At 46.0% G+C, this 14,785-nt stretch overlaps 1 long non-coding RNA gene across 1 annotated transcript in view; it reads right to left on the reverse strand.

The window, feature by feature from the left end:
* Positions 1-8,215: 8,215 nt before the first annotated feature.
* LOC105603384 (uncharacterized) overlaps positions 8,216-14,785 on the reverse strand; it is a 29,063-nt gene continuing 22,493 nt past the window's right edge. Inside the window, exon 4 of the long non-coding RNA XR_003586043.3 lies at positions 8,216-10,856. This is a non-coding gene — a long non-coding RNA (uncharacterized LOC105603384). The remainder of the gene's footprint in view (positions 10,857-14,785) is intronic.

A 14,785-nucleotide genomic window follows, 5' to 3' on the forward strand; every position in this document is an offset into this window, starting at 1 on the left:
AAAATATGTAGAAAATAATAATAAATTAAAAAAAATTTTTTAAGGGGAAAACCCCCTCAAAACTGCAAAAGGGCAACATAAAGTCAGGTGTATTTAAAGGAAATAAATTATCAAAAGCATGAATAAATTTAATAGTACTAATAAAATCAAAAACTGTAGCAACAGAGGAAAAGAAAAAAAAATCCAGAAGCAACTACCATATAAATTAAAATATAAGAATAATAAATTTTTTCTTTGATCTCAACTATCAGTGTCCTTTCCCTTGCTGTGAGTCACAATCCATCTCCTTTCCCTAGTATGCCCGCCAATACTGGGCTGGTCTCTGAATCTGTTGTGGGGGCAGCTCAGACTCTAATCTGGTCCTCCTCCAGCGTGTTCTTGCCTCCAGTGTCCGAAACTGCCAATGCTAGTGTGTTTTCTTTTGCGGGACCTCTCATTGACCTTTTATATAGTCCATAGACACAAAATCTGCCTAGTTGATAATGTGGATTTAATCTGCAGCTTGTACCACTGGTGGGGAGGTTTTGGGTTCTTTTTCTTAGCCACACTGCCCCTGGGTTTCAGTTGTGGTTTTGTCACCACCTCTGCGTGAGTCATCCACAGGGGTTTGCTCCCGAGGCTGCCCTGGAGGAACTGGATCTGCCCCGGGGAGGACTGGGTGTGTAGGTGGTGTAGCTGCTTGGATCACTGGCGCCCTGGCAGTCTCAGGTACTCAGGGGAGCCACTGTCTAGGGCAGCAGGAAGGATGGTGCTCTTAAGGTTTTTCTAGCCTCTGGCTGCTCTGTCCCAGTGGGGTTCGCGTGAGGAGATGGCAAGAGAGCATGCATCACAGGGACCCTGGCAGTCCCGGATACGCAGGGGTGCCGGCGGCAGTTGTCACAGGAGGCATGGTGCTAGTAAGACTTTTTCTAGCTTCTCCAGCTCTACCCCAGTGAGGACTGAGCATGTAGGTGGCACAGCTGCTTGCTTAGATCGTGGGAATTTTGTCAGCGCCGCATATTCAGGGACACCAGCGGCCTCAGACAAAGGAGCTATGGTCCTATTAGAGTCTCCTAGCCTCTGGCAGCTGGTGATCACGGGCCTCTGGCTGGTTCTTCTCTTGCTTGGCCCGTTGAGACACTTACAGGACCTTTGGGTTAGGGTCCTTCTCTGATTCTGGCATGTCAGGCACTCACAGGATCCACCAGTTGGGGTTCATTTTTGTTTCTCAGTGCATCAGGCACTTAAAGGGCCACCCTGGCTGGGGTCCTTCTCTGTTGTTTGGTACATCAGGTACCAAAGGGCCACGCTGGTGGGATTCTTCTCTGTTGCTCAGAGCATCAGGTGCTTAGAGGGCCACCCTTTCTGGGGTCTTTCATCTGTCCAGTGTTGAATGTGTGGGGAGAGAGAGGCTATAGAGACGGCTCCACCCCGTGTGTGACTCAGCAGTATCACCCTGCCTCCATGTTTGCCTGGCTTTCTTTCACATGCGTTTCCCACTATAGTCTCCTCCCTCATGTCCACTCCAGCCATCTCCCTGCAGTCAGTAGTAGACCCTGCCCTGGAATTGCTCTGAAATCACTAAGCTTCAGCTCCCAGCTGCTATGCTTTCTAGGGGAATTCTGTCCCTGTCCAAGGAGAAACTCCAGAAAGAATGAAGAGTCTGAGCCAAAGCGAAAACAACGCCCAGTTGTGGAAGTGACTGGTGGTAGAAGTAAAATCTGAATCTGTAAAGAAACAGTATTCCATAGGAACCTGGAATGTTAGGTCCATGAATCAAGGTAAACTGGAAGTAGTCAGACAGGAGAAGGCAAGAGTGAAGATCAACATTTTAGGAATCAGTGAACTGAAATGGACTGGGCGAACTTAATTCAGATGACCATTATAACTACTACTGTGGGCAAGAATCCCTTAGAAGAAATGGAGTACCCCTCATAGTCAACAAGAGAGTCTGAAATGCAGTACTTGGCTGCAGTCTCAAGAACAACAGAATGATCTCTGTTTGTTTCCAAGGCAAACCATTCAATATCACAGTTATCCAAGTCTGTGCCCCAACCACTAATGCCGAAGAAGCTGAATGGTTCTGTGAAGACCTACAAGACCTTCCAGAAGTAACACCAAAAAAAGTTGTTCTCTTCATCACAGGGGACTAGAATGCAAATGTAGGAAGTCAAGAGATACCAGGAGGAACAGGCAACTTTGACCTTGGGGTAGAAAATGAAGCAAGGCAAAGGCCAACAGAGTTTTGCCAAGAGAACACACTGGTCATAGAAAACACCCTCTTCCAATAACACAAGATAAGACTCTGCACATGGACATCACCAGATGGTCAAAACTGAAATCAGACTGATTATGTTCTTTGCAGCCAAAGATGGAGAAACTGTATACAGTCAGCAAAAACAAGACCGGGAGCTGACTGTGGCCAAGATCATGAGCTCCTTATTGCGTCACTACAAACAAAGCTAGTGGAGGTGATGGAATTCCAGTGGAGCTATTTCAAATCCTAAAAGATGATGCTGTGAAAGTGCTGCACTCAATATGCCAGCATATTTGGAAAACTCAGCAGTGGCCACAGGACTGGAAAAGGTCAGTTTTCATTCCAATCCCAAAGAAAGGCAATGCCAAAGAATGTTCAAACTACCACATAAGTGCACTCATCTCACATGTTAGCAAAGTAATGCTCAAAATTCTCCAAGCTAGGCTTCATCAGTACGTGAACTGTGAATTTCCAGATTTTCAAGCTGGATTTACAAAAGGCAGAGAAACCAGAGATAATTGCCAGCATCCAGTGGATCACTGAAAAAGCAAGAGAGTTCCAGAAAAAATCTACTTCTGCTTTATTGACTGTGTCAAAGCCTTTGACTGTGTGGATCACAACAAACTGGAAAATTCTTAAAGAGATGGGAATACCATACCAGTTTACCTGCCTCCTGAGAAATCTGTGTACAGGTCAAGAAGCAACAGAACTGAACATGGAACATCAGATGGTTCCAAATTGGGAAAGGAATACGTAAAGCTGTATATTGTCACCCTGCTTATTTATATGCAGAGTACATCATGCAAAATGCTGGGCTGGATGAAGCACAAGGTTGAATCAAGATTGCCGGGAGAAATATCAATAACCTCAGATACAAAGATGACACCACCCTTATGGCAGAAAGCGAAGAAGAACTAGAGATGAATCCTCTTAATGAAAGTGAAAGAGCAGTGTGAAAAAGCTGGCTTAAAACTCAACATTCAGAAAAGTAAGACGATGGCATCTGGTCCCGTCAGTTCAGTCACTCAGTCATGTCCGACTCTTTGTGACCCCATGAATCTCAGCACTCCAGGCCTCCCTGTCCGTCACCAACTCCCAGAGTTCACCCAGACTCATGTGCATCGAGTCCGTGATGCCATCAAGCCATCTCATTCTCTGTCATCCCTGTTTCCTCCTGCCCCCAATCCCTCCCAGCATCAGGGTCTTTTCCAGTGAGTCAACTCTTCGCATGAGGTGGCCAAAGTACTGGAGTTTCAGCCTCAGCATCAGTCCTTCCAATGAATACCCAGGACTGGTCTCCTTTAGAGTGGACTGGTTGGATCTCCTTGCAGTCCAAGGGACTCTCAAGAGTCTTCTCCAAAACCACAGTTCAAAGGCATCAATTCTTCGGCGCTCAGCTTCTTTCACAGTCCAACTCTCACAACCATACATGACCACTGGAAAACCATAGCCTTGACTAGACGGACCTTTGTTGCCAAAGTAATATCTCTGCTTTTGAATATGCTATCTAGGTTGGTCATATCTTTTCTTCCAAGTAGTAAGCGTCTTTTAATTTCATGGCTGCAATCACCATCTGCAGTGATTTTGGACCCCTCCGCCCAAAATAAAGTCGGACACTGTTTCCACTGTTTCCCCATCTATTTCCCATGAAGTGATGGCACCGGATGCCATGATCTTCTTTTTCTGAATGTTGAGCTTTAAGCCAACTTTTTCACTCTCCTCTTTCACTTTCATCAAGAGGCTCTTTAGCTCCTCTTCACTTTCTACCATAAGGGTGGTATCATCTGCATAGCTGAGGTTATTGATATTTCTCCTGGCAATCTTGATTCCAGCTTGTGCTTCTTCCAGCCCAGAGTTTCTCATGATGTACTCTGCATATAAGTTAAATAAGCAGGGTGACAATATACAGCCTTAACGTACTCCTTTTCCTGTTTGGAACCAGTCTGTTGTTCCATGTCCAGTTCGAACTGTTGCTTCCTGACCTGCATATAGGTTTCTCAAGAGGCAGGTCAGGTGGTCTGTATTCCCATCTCTTTCAGAATTTTCCACAGTTTATTGTGATCCACACAGTCAAAGGCATTGGCATAGTCAATAAAGCAAAAATGGATGTTTTTCTGGCACTCTCTTCCTTTTTTGATGATCCAGCGGATGTTGGCAATTTGCTCTCTGGTTCCTCTGCCTTTCCTAAAACCAGCTTGAACATCTAGAAGTTCATGGTTCCTGTATTGCTGAAGCCTGGCTTGGAGAATTTTGAGCATTAGTTTACTACGATGTGAGATGAGTGCAATTGTGCGATAGTTTGAGCATTCTTTGTCATTGCCTTTCTTTGGAATTGGAATGAAAACTGACCTTTTCCAGTCCTGTGGCCACTGCTGAGTTTTCCAAATATGCTGGCATATTGAGTGCAGCACTTTCACAGCATCATCTTTTAGGATTTGAAATAGCTCCACTGGAATTCCATCACCTCCACTAGCTTTGTTTGTAGTGATGCTTTCTAAGGCCCACTTGACTTCACATTCCAGGATGTCTGGCTCTAGGTGAGCGATCACACCATCATGATTATCTGGGTCTTGAAGATCTTTTTTGTACAGTTCCCATCACTTCATGGCAAATAGATGGGGAAACAATGGAAACAGTGATAGACTTTATTTTGGGGGGCTCCAAAATCACTGCAGATGATGACTGCTGCCATGAAATTAAAAGACACTTGCTGCTTGAAAGAGAAGCTATGACCAATCTAGACAGCATATTAAAAAGCAGAGACATTACTTTGCTGACAAAGGTCCGTCTAGTCAAAGCTATTTTTCCAGTTGTCGTGTATGGAGGTGAGAGTTGGACCATAAAGAAAGATGAGCGCCAAAGAATTGATGCTTTTGAACTGTGGTGTTGGAGAAGACTCTTGAGCGTCCCTTGGACTTCAAGCAGATCCAACCAGTCCATCCTAAAGGAAATCAGTCCTGAATGTTCATTTGAAGGACTGATGCTCAAGCTGAGGCTGCAATACTTTGGCCACCTGATGGGAAGAACTGACCCATTGGAAAAGACCCTGATGCTGGGAAAGATTGAAGGCAGGAGGAGAAGGGGACAACAGAGAACGAGATGGTTGGATGGCTCACCAACTTGATGGATATGAGTTTGAGTAAGCTCCGGGAGTTGGTGATGGATGGGGAAGCATGGCGTGCTGCAGTCCATGGGGTCGCAAAAATTTGGATTAACTGAGCCACTGAAGTTACACAGCATCCCTGTTCAGGGTACATATGGCTGCAGCAAGGATTGTCCGTGTGATTCGCATTCCATTCAGATAATCACAGATCAGTTGCCTCACTGTCCCATCAGCCTCAAATGTTTCTCCTCTGTCCCAAATGGTTGCCTCAATGTGGGATCTCACCTTTCCTTCAGTTCACCTCCAGGTGCAGTCCTCATCACACTCCTCTTTTTCCCCCTACTTCTTTTGTCCTACAGAGTTTGCATGGTTTTATATATACTTTTCTGGTGATCGGGTACTCCTGCTCGCTCTCAGCTGGTGTTCTGCAAGATCATCTGTGTCTGAAGTTATATTCCTGATGAATCCATGGAGAGAGAAGTACACCTTGTCCATTTATGCCTCCACCATCTTGGATTTCCTGAACGTTGCTATTTTTAGTTTTTTAAGGAACCTCTGTACTTTTCTCCACAAAGTCTGTATCAGTTTACTTTCCCATCAGCAGTATAGGGAGGTTCTCTTTTCACCACACCCTCTCCAGCATTTATTGTTGGTAGATTTTTAGATGATGGCTCCTCGGATCATTGTGATACCTCATTGTAGTTTTGAGTTGCATCTTTTCGTGTGCTTCTTGGCCATGTGTATGTCTTCCTTGGAGATGTCTGTTTAGATCTTCTGCTCATTTGTTTTTTTAATATTGAATACAAGTGCTGTTTGTAAATTTGGGAGATTAATCCCTTATTGGTAATATTACTTGCAGATATTTTCTCCCACTCTGGGTTTTTCTGTGCAAAGGCTTTTGAGTGTAATTAGGCCTCATTTTCTTCTTTCCATTACTCTGGGAGAATTGAAAAAGATATTGCTGCAATTTATTTCAGAGTGTTCTGCCTATATTTTCCTCTAAGAGTTTTATAGTATCTGGTCTTACATTTAATTAATCTATTTTGAGTTTCTTTTTGTAGATGGTGTTAAAGTTCTAATTTCATTGTTTTAAATGTGTAGCTGTAGTGGGACTATTTCAAAGGAGTGGCTTCTCTGCATGTAGTGGAAGCTGGTGGAGAAGGCTAGAGAGAAACTAGGGCGGGGAACATATGTGGTTGTACATGTGTATTTTCGCTGAGCAGAGATGGGGAGAGTAGTTGGTGTACAGAGAATAAGGTGACAGGTTATGGGTACCTCAGACTTCCCTGGTAACTCAGCTGGTAAAGAATCTGCCTGCAATGCAGGAGACCCTGGTTCGATCCTGGGTCAGGAAGATCTGATGGAGAAAGAACAGACTACCCCCTCCAGTATTCTTGGGCTTCCCTGGGGGCTCAGATGGTAAACAATCCACCTCCAGTGCAGGAGACCTGGCCTTGATCTCTGGGTTGGGAAGATCCCCTGGAGAAAGGAATGGCTATGACTCCAGTATTCTGGCTTGGAGAATTCCGTGGACAGAGGAGCCTGGCAGGCTACAGTCCATGGGGTTGCAAAGACACAACTGAGCAGCTTTTACTATGGTGTGTCAGGGTGGCCGATGCTAGAGAGGCAGCTCCGTGGAGACAGGAACCTAAGAGGTTGACACAGTTACAGCCTGGAGAGCCCCTGCTGCCGGGTGGTGAGGTTTGGAGCCACAGAGCTGAGCAGGTAGGACAGCCTTGGTGATCCACGTTTGAAGGTGGAAACCAGTGCTCTTGTCCGTAGAACAGACCTTCCACGGGGCTCAGAGTCACAGACCTTGGCAGGTCCATTTCTTCCCTGAAGCTCACACTGGCCCCCTCCGGCCCTCACTCAGAGCCTGAGCAGGAACCTGTTGTTTCAGGAGCCAGTGACCTTTGAGGACGTGGCCGTGTACTTCACCCAGAACCAATGGGCCAGCCTGGACTCTGCACAGAGGGCCCTGTACAGGGAGGTGATGCTGGAGAATTACGCAAACGTGGCTTCCCTCGGTAAGGTCTCTCAGTGGCCCTCTGATAGCTGATATCTTCCTCAGATGTCTTGGGAGTTCTAGTAGTCCTTAGGGTTCTGTGGAGATGCTGGGTGGGGAAATCCCAGGTTCCCCTTGGCTTTGAAGTTAGACTTTATTCCTTCCCAGGGAAGAGTGTGGTTTTGGACCCTGAGGGAAAGGACTCTTGGGGTGCCCCCAGGTGACCTCAATTCTTCTGTCCTTGCAATGTTGTGGATGTGGGCCCTCTCCTGTGTGCAGGAGCCTCCCAGGATATGGGTACATTCATCCTTCCTGAGGGGATGTCCTTTCTTCTGAGTCAGGGCGAACTTGCACTTTCTCCCTGGGGAGAATCACTGTCTCCCTGATCTTGCCATGGAGTGCAGTTTGGACCCCTTCCTCAGAACCCCTGTGTGGCTCATTGGTCCCCCAGGCAGTCCCCTTTTCCCCCCAGCTCAACTCGCCTGCCTTGGGGTGGGCAGAGGGATCTCAGTAACAGCTCTGGATGTCTCTCCTCAACTTGTCTGTCTCTCTTTCTTGTTGGAGTAGTGTCTCCATTCCCCAGACCTGATCTGATCTCCCAGCTGGAGAGAGGGGAAGCTCCATGGGACCCCGATCCCTGGGAAACAGAGGATTTGAGAGGCATCTGTCCAGGTGAGTAAGGGGACTTAGCACCTTCTGGTTTCGCCTTCCTGGTTTACTGGAAATGTTTCTTCTGCATTTGAGAGCAAAGCTCCCTGTAGCTGACCCTCTGACCTGTATTGAGTTCCTGTCCCAAACCTGTAAGGACAGTTTTCATGGCAGGGTTTCAGCCATACTTTATAAGAAGGTGTGATTCTGTGCATCAAACTGATTGATTTGTACCACAGCTATGATTTTATTTTCCTTTTTAGTGTTTATATCATTTTTAGTATTTTAAAGTTCCTGATGCCATAATGTTGTGGTTTACAAGGAATTTGTTTTAAATGGGGCCATAGAGGAAAGGGCAAGAATACTGCCCCATTTCCACACCGAACACACACACCCACTTACCCTAAAATTTCCTGGAATCTTTGCTGATGAGTTAGTCCTGGGAGGCTGTAATTATTTGGGTTTTCTTTACTCATTCCCAGGTGGCTCAGATGGTAAAGAATCTGCCTGCAATGTGGGAGACCTAGGTTTAATCCCTTGGTTGGGAAGATCCCCTGGAGAAGGAAATGGCAACCCACTCCAGTATTCTTGCCTGAAAAGTCTCATGGATGGAGGAGCCTGGCAGGCTACAGTCCGTGTGGTCGCAGAGTCGGATGTGACTGAGAGAATTCACTTTTCTTTTCTTTAGGAAGAAACTTTCCAGGCCTCACTTCTCACACATATTGTGATACTGTAAAAAGTGGTTTCTTTAGCAGTAAAACCACGGTGGCCTACAGTTCTCCAATCAACTTGTATTCCCACTGACTTTCTGAAATAAATAATCTTTTATCCTAGAATATTATATGAAATATTTAAAAGTAGAATTGTCAGGCTGTTATTTAGAATTCAAAATTGGGGGTGGTTTCCTGGCTTCAGGTGGGGCATTGGGATCCATCGTTTCTCTGTTTGTGTTTCTGGGCTTCTCAGCTGCTCCCCTTCATCTCACCGATGTCTTTTCCCTCCTTGGGGGGGTCTCCCTCTCTTTCTTTTGAAGCCTGTTTGCATTTCGTGCTGGTCCATCTTACCTCACCCATTCTTTTTTTGCTCTTTTTTTCCCCTCTTGCTTCCTTTCCTTCCCACTCTTGAAGCTCTCACTTGCCCACCTCACCTGCCCTGGTTCATTGCCCAGCCCTTCCTTATAAGAGGCACTTCCTGGACTGCAGTGTCATCGCTTGTCCAGTTTATGCTGTTGTTTTTCTTTTTCTCTCTCATCCTCCTTTATGGAAGCTCATAACCATCTCATGGGTGTATTTTAAAAAATCACATCCTACAAGAGAAAACCAGGACTGCTGGATCCTGTTTCCCTTCCAGTTCAGTAACGAGGAAACTTGTGGTTTCTTTGGTCAGGTGGTGAGAGGGGCATCAAGACAGAAGAGCCAGCGGTAGAGCAGCAAGCCTCCGAGGGCACAGAGGCCCACGGCAGGCCCGTGGGAGGGCTTCTCACGAACGGGTCTCAGCACTTGGATTTTGAAAGCAAGGCAGTGTGGCAGACTATCAATCTGAACCCAAATCTGATTCTTCGAGGTGGCATGAAGTTCTACAAATGCAAAGAATGTGGGAAGATCTTCCGATATAACTCACAGCTCCTTCGGCATCAGAGTAGGCACACTGGGGAAAAGCCCTTCAAGTGCAAGGAGTGTGGCAAAGCTTTCAAGTCCAGCCAGAACTGTATCATACATGAGAAAAATCACATTGGCAAAGGACCCTATGAATGTAAGGAGTGTGGCAAAGGTCTGAGTTCCAAAACTGCCTTGACCCAGCATCAGAGGATCCACACTGGGGAGAAGCTCTATAAATGTAAGGAGTGTGGCAAAGGTCTGAGTTCCAACACTGCCTTGACCCAGCACCAGAGGTTACACACTGGGGAGAAGCTCTATAAGTGTAAGGAGTGTGGGAAGGCGTTCACCCAGAAGATCACTTCCATTCAGCATCAGAGAGTTCACACCGGAGAGAAGCCCTATGAGTGTAAGGTGTGTCGAAAAGCCTTCAAGTGGTATCCCAGCTTTCTTCAGCATCAGAAAAGGCACCGTGTGGAGAAGCCCATCAAGGCTTTCGGGCCGCCCCTGCTGCGTCCCCAGGGCCCCTCTGCATCCTTGGCTCCCGGGTGTCTCCCGGGCCCGGGCTCTGGTCCTGCTGTGGCCGTGGCCTTGCCACACGCCGTCCTCATTCCTGCCTCCGGGCCCGTGTTCATGCTGCTGCCCGCCTCCGGGGTTCTTTCTTCCCCTGTCCAAGTAGTTCGTGTCTTCCAGGGTCTTCCTCCTGCTGGGAAGCCGTCCCCAGTTATTCTGACCCCTTCTCCTCACCCCCCGTGACCTCTCTCTTGGCACTTCTCTGGCTGTTACAGCGGATCTAACCTACCTTCAGCTTGATCTGTAGCTTTTACACTGTACCTGTGTTCCAGCTATTTGAGCATAAACCCCATTGTAATCGAGATACACTTAAAGACTGTGTTATATACAATATATTCGCTTCTGGGTAGAAAATGGAAACACTTGACTTTCGTATTGGTCCCTTTCAGACTTGAACAGTAATGACCGTATCTGCATCATGGGGCTGCTTGTGGGTGAAGTGCTGGTAGGACGCTGTGGTGAATTAGGGATGTTTCAGAGAAGATATCCCCATGTCAGGCCCCTGTGATGTGAGAGAAGCTGCCTGGGAGATACGGGAGGCATGTGAGATCTGTCAGAGTTTAGAACTGGCCTGAGTTTCCAACCAGGGCCTTTAGAAATGAATGCAGGTGGTTCAATGGTTGAAGGTTCATGGTTTCTTCATGCAGTTGAAGTTGGGTTGCCTTTGACACAGACCACTGAGGATCTCATACGTCTCTGAAAAAAATCATGTAAAATAACCAGTTAAAAAACATGTATTGGGCCTCATGGGTGGCTCAGGGATAAAGAATTCACCCCCAGTGCAAGAGAAATGGGTTCAGTCCCTGGTCCAGGAGATCCCACATGCTGTGGAGGAAGTGAGCCCCTGTGTCGCAGCTACTGAGCCCACCTGCCTCAGCTACTGAAGCCTGAGAGCCCTGGAGCCTATGCTCTGCGACAAGCCACTGCCGCAAGAAGCCTGTGTACTGCAACTAGAGAGTGGCCCTTAATTGCTGCAGGTGGAGAACAGCCTGTGCAGTAAAGAAGACCCAGCACAGTCAAAAAAAGGAATACGTGTACACAGTGATCGGAATTATTTATCTGATTGATAGCAGTCATGTCTTGAAACATGAAAGGTGTGTGTTCTTTAAATCTTTAGTTTTGCTCTTGATATGCAGTTGTTTCCTTTTAACTTTGGTTTCCTAAGCACACATACAGCAAAGCATTCATCTTTGCTCCACCCATTGTGTACATTTTTCCTGGTGGGCGTTCTCGTTTGCTGTTGGCAAGCGTTGGTTTCTGCATTTCCTTTTCTCCAGATAGCATAAATTATGAGTTTGGCAAATTACTAAAGAAATAGGAGCAGATGATTGGGGGAAATCTGAACATGCCTGTGTAATGTTTTTAAATTTTTATTTATTTATTTTTGTTGGCACTGGGTCTTCATTGCTGCACTGGGCTTTCTCTGCTTGTGGTGTGTGGGCTTCTCATTGCAGTGGCTTCTCTTGTTGTGGAGCACGGGCTCTAAGGTGTGTGAGCTCAGTAGTTGTGGCATGTAGCCGTAGTTGCCCCATATTATGTGAAATCTTCCCAGACCTGGGAGCAAACCTGCAGTCCACCAGGCTCCTCTGTCCTCCACTGTCTTCTGGAGTTAGCTCAAATTCTTATCCATTGATCAGTGAGGCTCTTTAACCATCTAATCCTCCACCTTCTCCTTCTGCCTTCAGTCTTTCCTAGCATCAGGGTGTTTTCCAGTGAGTCAGCTTAGTATCAGGTAGCTGAATTATTGGAGCTTCAGCTTCAGCATCAGTCCCTCCAGTGAGCACTCAGGGTTGAGATCCTTTAGATGGACTGGTCTGATCTCCTTGCAGGTCAAGGGACTCTGAAGAGGTTGTGACAGGTTAGTGAAGGAGAACTTTGGATTGTTCTTGCTTTTGACTTTAGATGAGGTCTTTTATAACTATGCAAAGGACTATGTGAAGTAATTCCTGGGAAAAGAACTGAGTTATGCATTACAGGCATACCTTATTTTATCGCACCTCATTATATCTGTTTTGCATATACTGTGTTTTTTACAAATTGAAGGTTGTGACAACACTGCATTATCGGAAAATGGCTAAGATATTTTAGCAATAAATAATTTTTAATTAATGCTGTTCCTCCTTTTTTTTTTGGACATAATACTATTACACACTTCACAGATTGTAAACAACTTTCATATGCACTGGGAAACCAAAAAATTCACGTGACTTGCTTTCTTGCTGTATTTGCTTTATCATGGTCCTCTGGAACCAAACCCACAATATCTCCAACATGTGCCTTCCTAGCACTGTTGTGCTGTGCTTAGTCACTCAGTCGTGTCCGACTCTTTGCGACCTCATGGAATGTAGCCTGCCAGGCTCCTCTGTCCATGGGGATTCTCCAAGCAAGAACACTGGAATGGGTTGCCATGTGCTCCTCCAGGGGATCTTCCCAACTCAGGGATCAAACCTGAGTCTCCCACATTGCAGGCTGATTCTTTACCATCTGAGCAACCAGGGAGCCCAAGAATACTGGAGTAGGTAGCCTTTCCCTTCTGCAGGGGATCTTCCTGACCCAGGAATTGAACTGGGGTCTCCTGCATTGCAAGCGGATTCTTTCTCAGCTGAGCTACCGTGGAAGCTGGAAAAGTATTAGCACAAATTTAAAGTAAATCCTTAAATGTTTGTGGAAGGGGCCATACGTTTTTTTAAAGTTGTTTTTCTGTCTACATGTTTCTCCATTGCAATTAGTGCTTCTTAAACTTTACCATGTGTCTCAATAACCTGGTATAGAAAGAGTAATTTTCTGGCCTAACTCTCAGAGATTGTGATTTTTAAAACAATGTTTTATGAGAGTATAGTTGATTTACAATGTTGTGTTAGTTTATGCTCTACAACAAAGTGTCTGATTGTGGATATCCATGGTGATGCCCAGACCTTTAGTGTGGACCATGCTTTGAGAAAGCTGCCTTGAGCAGAAGATGTCTGGTGGTGTACATTGATAAAGGGCTTGCCCTGTTAACTCAGTGGTCTTCAGGAAAGAGACCTCTAAAAATAGTTTGGGTGGTGTCACTTTAGAAGGAGAGAGAAAAGCAAGTGGAATTGGTCCATAGGGAAGAAAAGGGAAGGGGAAAGAGATCTGATGTGGCCTGTGGAGAGTCCTTGAGTTCTCAACTGCCAGGAGGTGGACAGTGGCTACTTTTTGCTGTTTTTGTGGCTTATTTGCATGTTGACTGAAAGAGTGAGAAAATATTTTTTCTTATATAAAGTTAATACACTTTAACAACAGCTCTTGGGTTGAAGAGAACACAAAGTGGATGCTGCAGATGAGTGGAACTGAACAACAGAAGGATGCGATGTAGCAAGGTCTGTGGCATGTGACAGAAGGTGGGCTTGGCATAAGGTTTGTAGTCTTGGATGCATTCTTTGTGTGAAAAGTCACTCGGTCGTGTTCTGACTCTGCAGCCCCATGAACTGTAGCCCGCCAGGTTCCTCTGTCCATGGGATTTTCCACCAAGAATACTGGAGTGGGTTGCCATTTCCTTGTCCAGGGGATCTTCCTGACCCAGGGATTGAATCCAGGTCTCCTGCATTGCAGGCAGATTCTTTACCACCGATCCACCTGGGAAATTTGAAAGCTTTCAGTTCAGAGTTGGGGATGGTGGTAGTTGTGGGAACCAAAATAATTACCCCAAAACTAAAATATAGACCTTTTCCCCCAGTAAACTTAGCAGGAATAAGATATAACGGACTTTGTTAAAGATGGCCATTGAATATACCATTCACACCCTCCTGAAACCCCATTGAGAAAGAGATTAAAAATTAAGAGGCATAAACTCAGAAAGACAGTGAAAATAAGCTAATTATAACATTTTGGAAACTCGAAATTAGGTGAAGGAGTTATGACTGAGTACAGCTAAGAAAAGTAAATCCTAAACCATGTTGCGGGAAGCTGGGCAGCGCCTCCATGTGGCAGAAAAGGTTAAGAAAGATTCAGGTAACTTTTGAAAGTGTGCTGGCAATTCAGGAGACCTGGGTTGGATCCCAGGGTGGGGAAGATCCCCTGGAGAAGGGAATGGCTACCGACTCCAGTGTTCTTGCCTGGACATCCTATGGACAGAGGAGCCTGGCAGACTATACAGTTCATGGGGTCACAAAGAATTGGACATGACTTTGCGACTAACATTTTCTCCTTTCTGGAAGTGTAGGTGATGCTGGTGGGGTGAAGAACAGGAAAATCAACTAAAAGTCTTTAAGAAACACTGAGATTCCATGTCACTTCCCCACCCCTCTCTCCTTGGGAGCAGTGTAGCAGGAATTTTTGGTGTCAGGGCACAACAATAAATGTTAAGTCCTTCCCCCTGCAACCAAAACCTGCTCATCTCTTGAGGACGCTGCTTCCCAGCACCATCCCTCACATCACATATTCTGGATCCTCTTTCTCTGTGAAAGTTTCAGGCCATTCTTCACCTCTTGCTTTTCCCCCAAACCCCCACCTTTGATTCCTGTCATCAGGCTGGAACCTCTGGGTCACATGCCCTTTGTTCCTTGAAGATGTTAGCTCATCACCTGCTGTCCCTCTGCTCAACAATGATCTTGTCTTAATTCTTGGTGTTTTCAGTGGATGAGCCTTCAACAGCTCACCTC

The sequence above is a fragment of the Ovis aries genome, chromosome 19, assembly GCF_016772045.2.
Source record: "Ovis aries strain OAR_USU_Benz2616 breed Rambouillet chromosome 19, ARS-UI_Ramb_v3.0, whole genome shotgun sequence".
Taxonomy (NCBI): Eukaryota; Metazoa; Chordata; class Mammalia; order Artiodactyla; family Bovidae; genus Ovis; species Ovis aries.